This window comes from Triticum aestivum, chromosome 2A (genome assembly GCF_018294505.1).
Source record: "Triticum aestivum cultivar Chinese Spring chromosome 2A, IWGSC CS RefSeq v2.1, whole genome shotgun sequence".
Classification (NCBI taxonomy): Eukaryota; Viridiplantae; Streptophyta; class Magnoliopsida; order Poales; family Poaceae; genus Triticum; species Triticum aestivum.
The window spans coordinates 760615171-760628112 of NC_057797.1; positions in this window are offsets into that span (position 1 = coordinate 760615171).

Sequence of the window (12942 nt, forward strand, 5' to 3'; positions counted from 1 at the left end):
TTTCCATTGACAGCTTATTTTGAATCTTCAAAGAATGTGCAGAAGATGGTAGACAAAACCCACTACACTGATGGCTTCGAATTAACTTATAAGGAGAAAAATCATCTGATTGTTTATTGTACTTTTTTTTGAGAATTACAATACCTATTATCGAACTCCTCCAAATTATGGTGAATACGTGCCACTAGTGCACGTGTTGAACCACGATAACTTCTATGGAGATACCCTGGTAAGATATTTTACTATTACGACATCCGTGCATCTTTTGCATACTTCTAAAACCAGTACATCATTGCTAACTACTAAGTTATTACTATGTTTTTCAACAGAAAATCCCGATGGATTGTGTGCCTCATCTGATGTATTACAATGGTCGCCTTGAAGTTCTGAACCTACAGCCAGGTCATCCTACGGATCTCACCTGTGCATATCGAATTTCTGAAACCGATGAACACATGCTAATCAAAGAGTGGAAAAAATGTTTGGACATTCATAAGGAGGTTCTTGGAAGCAACATTAAGCGAAAGGCAAGAATTGGAGACAGGATAATCTGCATTCTCCATAATGGAGAGCGAGGGGCTATCTTGTTTTTTGCTATTTTACCTTAGAGAATATAGTAGGTCCTAAGAGAATGTAGTAGGTCCTAGGAGGTACAATATGTTTATTATGTGATACAATGTGTTAGAGTTGAAGATGTCAGGAGTACTTGTGATTACAACTAGTGACCAATGATATGATGATGATGATGATGATAAGTTGTTAATGATATAATGATGATGATGATATTTATTATATCATTGGGTGAAAGAACCGCGGATTAGTTTCAAGTGGATGTCCGTTCACTTGAAACTAGTCCACACGGTTCTTTCACCCTGTGATGTAATAACTCATTATGATGTAAAAACAATTTGTAAATTCCCGTTGTATGAAAATTTGTGTAAAGGTGTACGAATACAACATGAAATAAAAAAGAAATAAAATACGAAATAATAGTAGCAGCGCGGGCAGAGAGAAGCGCTACTACTAATTACCAGCAGCGCTCCTCCTGGAACTCGCTGCTACTAAGTCGATTTAGCCGTAGCGTGGGTGGAGGCACGCTACTGCTATTCGTTAGCTGTAGCGCCTTATCAGTAGCGCACCACCCCGCGCTACTGATAGGTCTAAAACCCGCTCTGCTGCTAGCCTTTTCCCTAGTAGTGATTATTTGCGTGTTATTATGTGATTAGCACTATATTCGGCATGAAATTAACTGCACGCTAAACGTGTTGAGCGCTTGACATTAAAGCAGTCTAAGTCATTGGATTGACATGATTTGATGCTTGAGATTAATTGGATTTGCCTCTTTGGATCTTTTTATATTGGTATAGATATAGGTTAAAACACCAAAACAAAATGAGATATTTCTCAATAACAAATCATTAATCCTGCGCACTATGTCATTTTATTATTATTATTATTATTATTATTATTATTATTATTATTATTATTATTATTATTATTATCTCCACTATTAATTGACTATCACAAGTTTCATAAACAACAAAAATAACGTATTTTTTACTTGTAGGCGTAGGCATCCACGTGCTCCTACGGAGGACGTCGTGGCCAGGCCTGACACCGGCGCGATACTCGAGAATGCCAAGGCGTGCATCAGGCATTGAGGACGACCGTGGCGGAAGGCAGGTCATCAGACCACCACGTACATGTGTTCGTGGAAACGATCATATTATACTTATTGTCATTAAACACAGAGCTAGACATGCTACATTTTCAAATCATGTGTGTTCATTCAAATGTCAAGAAATTCATTAAAAAAATGTGTCCTACAGTACTCGGTAGTCATCGTCATTCGTAGTAGTCATTCATGCTATTATTTTTGGAAATCGAGCACCGTATCAATTTGAAAATCAAACATTTAATGCAATTAATTAGCTAGATGATTAATTATTTATGTAATTAATTACGGCCATTTAAATAGAAATTTTGAAACCAAATCATTAATGCAATTAATGGTTTAGGTAGACACTTAATTTATTCCTACATATAAAGAAGTAGATACTTTTTACCAATATGCAGGTAATTAGTTGATTTGGTTGGCAGTTAATTAAGCATGCGGATAATTAGGTAGGCTATTAATTATTTGGGTAATTAATAAATTAAGCAAGCATTTCATCGCATTGAATCATTTTGAAAGCGCTCGTCGGCAAGGACGATCAACAAGCTCTCAACGACATGGTCGAGCACCACTTGCCAACATGGACAACGGTCATCATGGGCCGACGACATGACAAACCAAGCGTTCACCAAGATGAATGACGACCATGCTCTACAGGATGTTCACACGTTGATGGTTGCCGAAAGGTTAGCGGACAACACGACACAACATTGGTCAGGTGGTTCATGCTATAGTTAAAAGGGAGAGTGTTCCAAGAATAAGAAGGAAAAGAAAGCTAAAGCAACCAAGTGGTCCATGGTGTTGGAGAAGGAAAGAGTGTTCCAAAACAAATAAAGCAAAACAAGAAAGAAAGAGTATTATAAAAAAATAAGTAGGAACGAGAATTAAAACTGGCGAGGAAGGAGGAAGAAGAAGAAGTTGAGGCGTCGCTGACAAACGCGCTCATGTTGACATGGTGCTGGTTGGCGCCAACGAAACGGGTTGACGAAGAGACTAAAAGTAAAAGATATAGGGAATGTTCAGGAAGAGAAGAACATCAATTATCCCTGCTAGCAGTGAATGCTATCTGGGCTGGAGGTGGAGCTTATTGGTGACTTTGAGACTAATCTTTGTAGTTATTTATAATTTTGTGTCAATAGTATGTGTTAGTTTAATCAACATTATTATATTGTAAATATGAAAAATTTCATCTCTTTTGTAATGCATGCCGAAGTTGAGGTGGATGTCATTTGATTTTAAAGAAGGAGGCTCCAACGAGAAATGTCCCGCTACAGCGGGAAACCGAGCGAGAAAGGAAGGGTTCGACAGAAAAAGGGGTGATGCATTGTGGGGTGTGGTTTTTATGTTGAGTCTGTGTGTGGGGGATAATATGGTGAATAGTCCAAACAACCAAATTTCCCCTCCTATATATGCTCTGAATTTGGGGAAGCCCAAACTGTTGAATTTTGGATAGCCTACTAGGCGTCTGTTTGATATCCGAACGCTTCCGGACCTAGGCACATGAGCGGGACACTCTCTCTCTCTCGTTCCAGCAATTCAGCACCCCGCGCAGGTCATATGCATGCCGCTGCGCGCCATGGCCGCGACCGCGAGTGGACGAAGGAATTCTCTCCAGAGAAGCGGAAGTTAAGTTCGATTTCTTTTCCTCTCCTCCACATGCAGAATTGCAGATCAAGCCTGAATAATCGAATTGTACATACACCGCCGCCCGCCTGCGCAACTTGGTAATAATTTACTCTGCATGCAAATTGCTCTGTTCTCCTCTCGCGGGGAATTGTGTAAACTCTACTGTAATCTTTTATAAACTCTAGTTCTTTTTTGTCTTGTGTATTTGTTTTGCTGTTGCTCTGCCTATGAACTGCAAAATTCAACTTCTGGAATTCACTGTTTGGCTCTCTCTTTCTCTCTCTATCTGTTTTCCCTCCCTAGTAAATCACTGAATTTTAGAACAGTACGTGGACGCCAATTGTGATCAAATTATTTTCTTTATCTTTTTGCGCGCGAGAGACAGAGGGAGCTGGGCAAGCGAGCAGGATGGGGAGGAAAGTGGCAGATCGTGGAATGGAATCATAAACTTGGTGTTAGACTAGGTAGTTCTATACCGTATGCATCTTGTATAGCTTTCCATACGGTATAGTGCGGATCGTGCTGCAGTTGTATAGCTAGTGGTGCACGTCCTGAGGTAGTGGCATACCCACGATCTTGGCTCGGCTGAGGACAGCAACCTGTACTTAAACCCAGCCTCCGAGCATAATTGATGTGTGTTGAATCCTATCCCTTCTTTTCTCCTCAACATGGTATCAGATACCCACGACCAGAACCCCTTTGCTCTGGTCGCCGATTCCGCTTCCGCCATGGACGACAACCCCGTCCTCTCCCCTCGTTCCTCGGTCGACGGTGCGGCCGGCGTCCTCAACGCCGCTCCTCTCCAGCACGTCGCCCCACCCGCACCTGCCATGCCAGGCGCGCCCGCCGCGCCGGCCTCCTCCTTTCCCTCCGCCATCCTCCAAACCATCGACATCCGTCACCATGTTCCTATCGTGCTCGATCTCCTCGCCGGCAACCACGCTCAGTGGCGGCGCCACTTCGACACGGTGCTTGGCATGTTCGGCCTCCGTGCGCACGTCGATGCCGAGGCGGTTCCTCGCCCCGACGACCCTGAGTGGCAGATGGCCGACCACACCGTCATCCACTGGCTGGATGCCACCATCTCGCCGGATCTTCTCGAGGCTATCATGCAGCCTGAGGACACGGCCCACACCGTGTGGCTTGCCGTCGACGAGCTTTTCCGCAACAACCAGATGGCCCGCGCGGTGTACGTCGACGCCGAGTACCACGCCACCGTCCAGGGCGACATGACGGTGATGCAATTCTGCACCAAGCTCAAGACCTTCGCCGACCAACTCCGTGATCTGGGCCAGCCGGTCACTGACCCACGGCAGGTCTTCCATCTCCTCCGCGGCCTCAACCGTCAGTACCACACCGTCATCCCGCACATCACCTGCCAGAACCCGCTCCCGACGTTCCTCCAGGTGCGCTCCTTCCTTCTCTTGGAGGAGCATCGCGCTGAGCAGGCGACTTGGCAGCAGTCCACCCACGCTCTCTTCGCTGGGCGCGGCTCCCCCGCACCTGCTACCCCAACTCCTTCGCCGCCCACTGACACCACGCATGGCCGGGGCCGCTCGCGCGTCACTGCCGCGGGAACGGCAGCGCCCCTGCACCGCCCACTAGCGCGCCACCGCGTCCACCCGCCTACCTCGTGCCAGCTCCTGGTGCCAACTCATGGACGGGGCTCGTCCAGGCTTGGCCCATGCCTTGGCGCGCCCCGGGCTCCGGCGTCCTCGGGCCGCGCCCTGGCACACCGCACCAGCAGGCCATGTTCGCCGCGCCTGCGCCGCCCGGCTACGGCGCCCCTGGCGGTCCCTTCCATGGCTATGGCTCCCCGGGCGCTAGCTCGTCCGCCGCGCCGTTGCCCCAGCCGTGGGACATGCAGTCTCTCCAGGCGGCGCTCCACAGCGCCATGGCCGGGCCCTCTTCGTCGGGCACCGCTTCCGATTGGTACCTAGACTCCGGGGCCTCCTCTCACATGTCCTCGTCGCCTGGTACCCTCCATTCCCTCCGTCCCTGTCACTCCCCTTCTCATATAATTGTTGGCAGTGGCGATCATCTACCGATCACCCATGTCGATGACGGCGCTCTCATCGAGGGCACATCCCCTGTCCAACTTCGCAACGTCCTTGTCTCTCCCTCTCTCATTACAAACTTGCTTTTAGTACGTCGAATTTGTCGTGATAATCTTGTTCCTGTCAAATTTGACGCTTTTGGCTTCTCTGTCAAGGACCTTCAAACCAAGGCGGTGATCCTCCGATGTGACTCTGACGGTGATCTCTACTCTGTCGGCCGTCCGCAGCTCCCCTCGCGTCCCGCTTTCGCCGGTTTCGTCGAGTCCACCTTGTGGCATCAACGGCCAGGGCACGCTTCGCTCCGTCTGAGTGCTGATCATCTCAGTTTCAGCAAGTCCGCACCACATTCGTGTCATGCATGTAGTTTGGGCAAGCACGTCCGCTTGCCGTTTAGCACTTCTACCAGCACCAGCATATTTCCCTTTCATGTACTGCATCTTGATGTATGGACATCTCCTGTTGCAAGCATCTCTGGCTATCAGTTTTATTTGGTTGTGCTAGATGACTACACACACTACGTGTGGACGTTTCCCCTCAAACACAAATCGGAAGTACTCCCTGTCTTGCTTGATTTCTACTTTATGTCAAAACACAGTTTCAGCTTCCTGTCTTCTCGCTTCAGACCGACAACGGGCGTGAGTTCGATAATGCCGCCGTTCGCTCTCTCCTTAGTCGCCACGGTACTCATCTCCGGCTCTCGTGTCCTTACACAAGCCAGCAGAACGGGAAAGTCGAGCGCATCCTCCGGACACTCAATGACAGTGTGCGTGCCCTTCTCTTTCATGCATCCATGCCGGCGCGTTTCTAGGTCGAAGCTCTCAACACAGCCACCTATCTCCTCAATCGCCGGCCATGCCATGCTAGCGCACCACGCACGCCCCATGAGCTCCTCCTAGGTGTCGCTCCCGACTACTCCCTTCTACGTGTCTTTGGCTGCCTGTGTTATCCAAACCTCGCTGCCACGGCCAAAAACAAACTTGCTCCTCGCTCCACCGCGTGCGTCTTCCTTGACTACCCATCTGACCACCGTGGTTATAGGTGCTTCGACCCCACGACGTGTCGCGTGCTCACGTCCTGCCATGTCCGCTTCCACGAGTCGATCTTCCCCTTCGCCACACCACCCCCAGCTAACCCTGCCGCTCCACCACCACCTGCGTTTGCTCCTCCCGTTTTGCAGGTCCCTATGGCTGAGCAGCGCCTCTGTGCTCGCGCGCCGTGCTCTTCTTCCCGTACGGGCACTGGCTCGTCGGCGACGGGCTCTTCATCCAGTTCTTCGCGCGCGCATGCCGCACGTTCGAACTCGCCCGCTGGATCTCCATCGGACGGCTCGGGCGCTGGCCCGCGTCCCCTTGCCATGCAGTCACGTGGGCGCGCTGACCCGTCGGGCGCCGCCTCGACCACGAGCTCGCGCCTCCACGCCATGCAGTCGCTTGGGGGCGTCGATCTTTCGATCGACGGCTCGGCTACAACCTCCTGCTCCACCAGCGCTTCGCCTACCTTGTCAGTGCACTCTTCGTCGTCTTCCTCACCCGCGTCTTCTTCCCCGGCCGCTCCTCCTGCAGCACCCCGGCGGATGGTCACGCGCGCGCAGACTGGCGTCTTCCGCCCCAATCCGCGCTACCACGACGGCCTCACCGCCACCACATGCACGTCTGGGGGGGTCTCGCCGGTCCCTCCCTCGGTACGCGTCACCGTCCGCGACCCCAACTGGCTCGCCGCCATGCGCGACGAGTTCGACGCTCTCGTGCGCAACCGCACTTGGGAGCTCGTGCCGCGTCCGCCCGGAGCCAACCTCATCACCGGCAAATGGGTCTTCAAGCACAAGCACAACGCTGATGGCTCCCTCGAGCGTTACAAGGCCCGCTGGGCCGTACGAGGTTTTCGCCAGCGCGCCGGCGTCGACTACGGCGAGACCTTCTCACTGGTCGTCAAGCCCGCTACCATCCGCACCGTGCTCACCCTGGCTGCCTCGCGCGACTGGCCGGTTCATCAGCTTGACGTCTCCAATGCATTCCTTCACGGTACGCTGGACGAGGAGGTCTTCTGTCTTCAACCCGCTGGCTTCGTTGACGCCGACCGCCCACACCACGTCTGCCGCCTCTCCAAGTCCCTCTACGGCTTGAAGCAAGCGCCGCGCGCGTGGTTTCTTCGATTTGTCGGCTTCCTCAATACTATCGGCTTCGTCGCCACGCGGTCTGACTCCTCGCTCTTCGTTCGTGGTCACGGCTGCGACACCGCACTCCTTCTTCTCTACGTCGACGACATCGTGCTCACCGCATCGTCTGCCGCTGCTCTTCACCATGTCGTCGCTCAGCTCACCGCTGAATTTGCCATGAAGGATCTTGGGGCACTTCACTTCTTCCTCGGCATCCGCGTCACGCGCACACCGGCCGACTTCTTCCTCTGTCAGCAGCAGTATGCTGCTGATATCCTGGACCGTGCTGGCATGGACACATGTCGGCCCTCACCCACGCCAATCGACACGAAGAGCAAACTGCCCACCGCCGATGGGCCTCGCGTCGCCGACCCCTCCGCCTACCGCAGCATCGCCGGTGCTCTGCAGTACCTCACGATCACCCGCCCCGAGCTCGCCTATACCGTCCAACAGATCTACCTACATATGCATGATCCTCAGGAGTGCCATCTCGGGTTGATCAAGCGTGTGCTGCGGTACGTGCGCGGCACGCCGGCGCTCGGCCTCCATCTTCGCACCTCGCGCACTCTGGACATGCGCGCGTTCACGGACGCGGACTGGGCGGGCTGCCCAGACACCCGTTGCTCCACCTCCGGCTTCTGCATCTACCTCGGTGACGCGCTCGTCTCCTGGTCGTCCAAACGCCAGCCCGTCATCTCCCGCTCCAGTGTAGAGGCCGAATATCGCGGTGTCGCCAATGCCGTAGCTGAATGCATCTGGCTCCGGCAGCTGCTCGGCGAGCTCTCCTGCCCCGTCGACAAGGCCACGCTCGTCTACTGCGATAATGTATCGGCCGTGTACCTGTCTGCCAATCCCGTTCATCACCGCCGCACGAAGCACGTCGAGTTGGACATCCTCTTCGTCCGTGAATGGGTGGCGCTCGGCGAGTTCCGCGTCCTTCATATCCCCACTCGCCAACAGCTCGCTGATATCATGACCAAAGGTCTGTCGACGGAAGTTTTCTCTGAATTCCGGTCCAGTCTTTGCGTCGCTGATCCCGACGTCACGACTGCGGGGGGGGTGTTAGACTAGGTAGTTATATACCATATGCACCTTGTATAGCTTCCCATATGGTATAGTGCGGATCGTGCTGCAGTTGTATAGCTAGTGGTGCACGTCCTGAGGTAGTGGCATACCCACGATCTCAGATCGGCTGAGGACAACAACCTGTACTTAAATCCAGCCTCTGAGCATAATCGATGTGTGTTGAATCCTATCACTTCTTCTCTCCTCAACACTTGGGACTAATTAACTCTGCATACCAGACTTATCGCTCGTGACTGGCCAATTGCTGTGTATATCCACCTCAATCCACCCGCGGGGATGGAATAAACTCTATAATCTTTTGTAACCGCGAGCTTCCAAAGCGTGTCTTGTTGCAGCCGCAACCCTCACTGTATCTTCTTGGATACCAGAACAAAGCCGCGTGCGCGATGGAGCTCGACCAGGATCGATGGATGCAGTGCAGAGGGCAGAGCAGATCTGGAGAAGGGAAAGCGAGCGGTGGCGGTCGTCCCCCAGATGTGGGCGAGTCTCCAGGCACCCAGCTGTTGGAAATATGAGCAATTTACCAAATAATTTTATTAACAGAAATACTAGATAACGCATGACTAATATAGTAGAGATAAAACAAGTCATGCGTTCTGACAGAGGGAAGGTAAATAGCTTTTGCATATATGAACCGTAGCCTATCATGTGTAGGACAAGGACTAGAACAAGGAACTGCGGCAGAACCTTTAACAGGAAAGACAAGAACACATACGGGACAGCAGCAGCAGAAGAGCTGGACTTGGGGTCGGTGTCCTCGCCTGCCATGTCGTCGAGGAGGTCGTGGACGTCGGGGAAGAAGTTGTTGTCGGGGAAGTAGTCGTCGGCGACCGGATCGTCCGTGATGAGGCAGCCAGTAGTCGCGCTGAGCGCTCCCCAAAAACCTTATCACCCTTCTCCCGTACAGGACTCAAAAGGTGCAGTTTCGGAGGCCTACTGTCCCGACCTACGGTGCACGCCGCAAGACGGGATGGGGAAGAACGTAGCAGCAGCGCAGTGGTCGGAACTTTGTGGCGAGAGGAAGAGGAGCTTCTGTTGTGTCTCTCTAGAGAGGAGCGACCTCTCTTATATAGGCACAGGAGAAGGACGCGAAGAGGACGCGAAGAGGCTGCGGCAGGAGGTGAAGCGAACAGGCAGCGGCCGAAGAGGCGCGTCGTTCGACGGCGGAGGAGGAGCGCGCGTGGATATCCCCCTTGTTCTCATGCTCGTACAAGTGGGGAAAGAACCTCCCTTATAAGGAGGTCCAACTCCCACTAAACTAGCAATGTGGGACTAAACTTTAGTAGTATCCCTTGCCTTGCACAAATGGGCTAAGTGGGCCTCTAGGATTTATTAGGAATTTCTGTAATAGTTGTTGGGCTGCCCAAAATAGACTAAATTCCAGCAATCCCCCACCAGATCCCAGAGGCACACAGAAATTTGCCTTTGGTTCCAAAACACTGTTTTATATACCGGTACTGCACTGGAGACTGTTAAGTTGAACTTCCACCTAGAACTCTATGCTACACTAGTAAGCAACTTGAAAAGTGGACTGGGCCTTGAACTGCAAGTTTCCTGCGAATCTAGCTTCACATAAAGCCTTGACCGATACGTGGCTACCGTGGATCTTCCCCGCGGGTGGAGCTTATACATCATACTCCGTGACCTTTCATGAGTTTACTAGAGAGAACCCTACTCTCATAGATTGCAACATTTGACAATCAGACTCATATAGGTGTGTTCTTCAAAAGATGTTCTGCAGGATAACATCTCTGCTTAAATAAGCCACTTAGAACACATTAAGATATACATCAACCTACCATGCAGATTAGGAGAGTATTGCATCTTCATGGAGTGGTATTGTGAATAGTAAGGATACTCTCCTCTCAGTTGACCAACAGCTTGTCTTTCACATCTAATTCACGGGATCTCCGATCACAAAGAATAGGTTACCACTGTGAACAACTCATACTGTGGGTCTCATACCCATCTCCCTCGATGCATTATCTATCACATTACGTGATAGACCCTTGGTAAAAGGATCTGCCAGATTTTTAGACGTTTGGATATAATCCAACGCAATAACTCCGGAGTTTTTCATTTTCCTGACAGACTTTAACCTTCTCTGAGCGTGTCTTGATGACTTCATATTATACTTTGAACTGCTCACTTTCATGATCACAGTTTGACTGTCGCAGTTCATAAGGACACCCGGTACAGGTTTCTCAACAACCAGCAAGTCATTCAAGAGCTGGCGAAGCCAATCTGCTTCAACCGTAGCTGTATCTAGTGTTGTGAGTTCTGCTTCCATTGTTGACCTCGTTAAGATGGTCTGCTTGCAAGACTTCTAAGAAACAGCGCCACCTCCATGAGTGAATACATAACCGCTCATGGCCTTTATCTCATCAGCATCTGAGATCCAGTTTGAGTCACTATACCCTTCAAGCACCTTTGGATGCCCGGTGTAGTGAATTCCATAATTTGCAGTGCCTTTCAAATAACGCAAAACTCTTTCTAGAGCTTTCCAATGCACATCTCCTGGTTTTGAAACAAACCGACTCAGTTTGCTAACATCAAAAGAGATGTCAGGTCTTGTAGCACTGGCTAAGTACATAAGCGAGACAATAATCTGAGAATACTTCAATTGGTCTCTAGCAATTCTTCGATTCTTTCGAAGCAACACACTAGCATCATATGGTGTTGGAGAGGGCTTGCAGTCACTATAGCCAAAGCGACTCAAGATCTTTTCCACATAGTGAGATTGAAGCAATGTAATCCCACCATCATCGTCTCTGAACAACTTGATGTTCAGAATGACATCAGCCACTTCTAAATCCTTCATCTCAAAACAACGAGATAGGAAATCCTTGGCCTCCTTAATAACATTCAGATTGGTTCCGAAAATCAGTATGTCATCAACATACAAGCACAGGATAACTCCCTCGCCCCCACCATGGTGATAGTACACACATTTGTCAGCTTCGTTCACAACAAAGCCTGCAGCTGTTAAAGTTCTTTCAAACTTCTCATGCCACTGTTTGGGTGCTTGCTTAAGTCCGTACAAAGACTTCAGCAACTTGCACACTTTCCCTTCCTGACCATCTAGTACAAACCCATCTGGTTGTTCCATATAAATTTCCTCGTCCAACTCTCCATTTAGGAAAGCAGTCTTAACATCCATTTGATGAACGAGAAGACCATGCGAGGCAGCTAGTGAAAGTAGAACTCGAATAGTGGTCAGTCGAGCCACAGGTGAGTAAGTATCAAAGAAGTCTTCACCTTCCTTTTGGGTATAACCCTTAGCCACGAGCCGAGCCTTGTACTTTTCAATAGTACCATCAGGCCTAAGCTTCTTCTTGAATACCCATTTGCATCCTATAGGTTTGCACCCATAAGGACGATCAGTTATCTCCCAAGTTTCATTTGCCAAGATGGAATCCATCTCGCTACGAACCGCTTCCTTCCAGTAGTCAGCATCTTCAGATGCATAGGCCTCTGAAATAGAACTGGGAGTGTCATCTATGAGGTACACAAGAAAATCATCACCAAAGGACTTTGCAGTCCTCTGTCTCTTGCTCCTAATAGGAACTTCATTGTTCTCCTCCACAGGACTTTCAAAGTGTTCCATCAAAATTGTAGGTTCGATAATTGTAACTGGTTCCTGATTCGATGAACTAGGCATCTCCTGATTAGATGAACTAGGCATCTCCTGATTAGATGAGGTAGCCATATCCTTCATGGGAAAGATATCTTTAAAGAAAGTCACATCATTCGACTCCATGATCGTACTGACATGCATGTCAGGTACCTTAGATTTTACAACCAAGAATCTATAGCCAATGCTATGAAAAGCATATCCCAGGAAAACACAATCCATAGTCTTTGGTCCAAGCTTACGCTTCTTTGAAATTGGAGCATTGACTTTCGCCAAACAACCCCATGTTCGCAGATAAGAGAGTTTTAACCTTTTCTTCTCCCATTCCTCGAATGGAGTTATCTCTTTGTTCTTTGTGGGGACTCGGTTCAGGACATGACATGCTGTCAATATCGCCTCCCCCCACAATGCCTTGGAGAGACCCGATGTATCTAACATGGCGTTAACCAAATCAGTTAGAGTACGGTTCTTTCTTTCGGCCACCCCATTTGACTGAGATGAGTAGGGAGGAGTCCTCTCATGGATTATACCATGTTCCACACAAAAAGCATCAAACTCATTGGAAAAATACTCTCCACCACGGTCGGACCTAAGCCTCTTGATTTTTCGATCAAGTTGGTTTTCCACTTCAGCTTTATAGATCTTGAAAAAGTTCAAAGCCTCATCCTTAGATTTCAGAAGATACACACGGCAGTATCTAGTGGAGTCA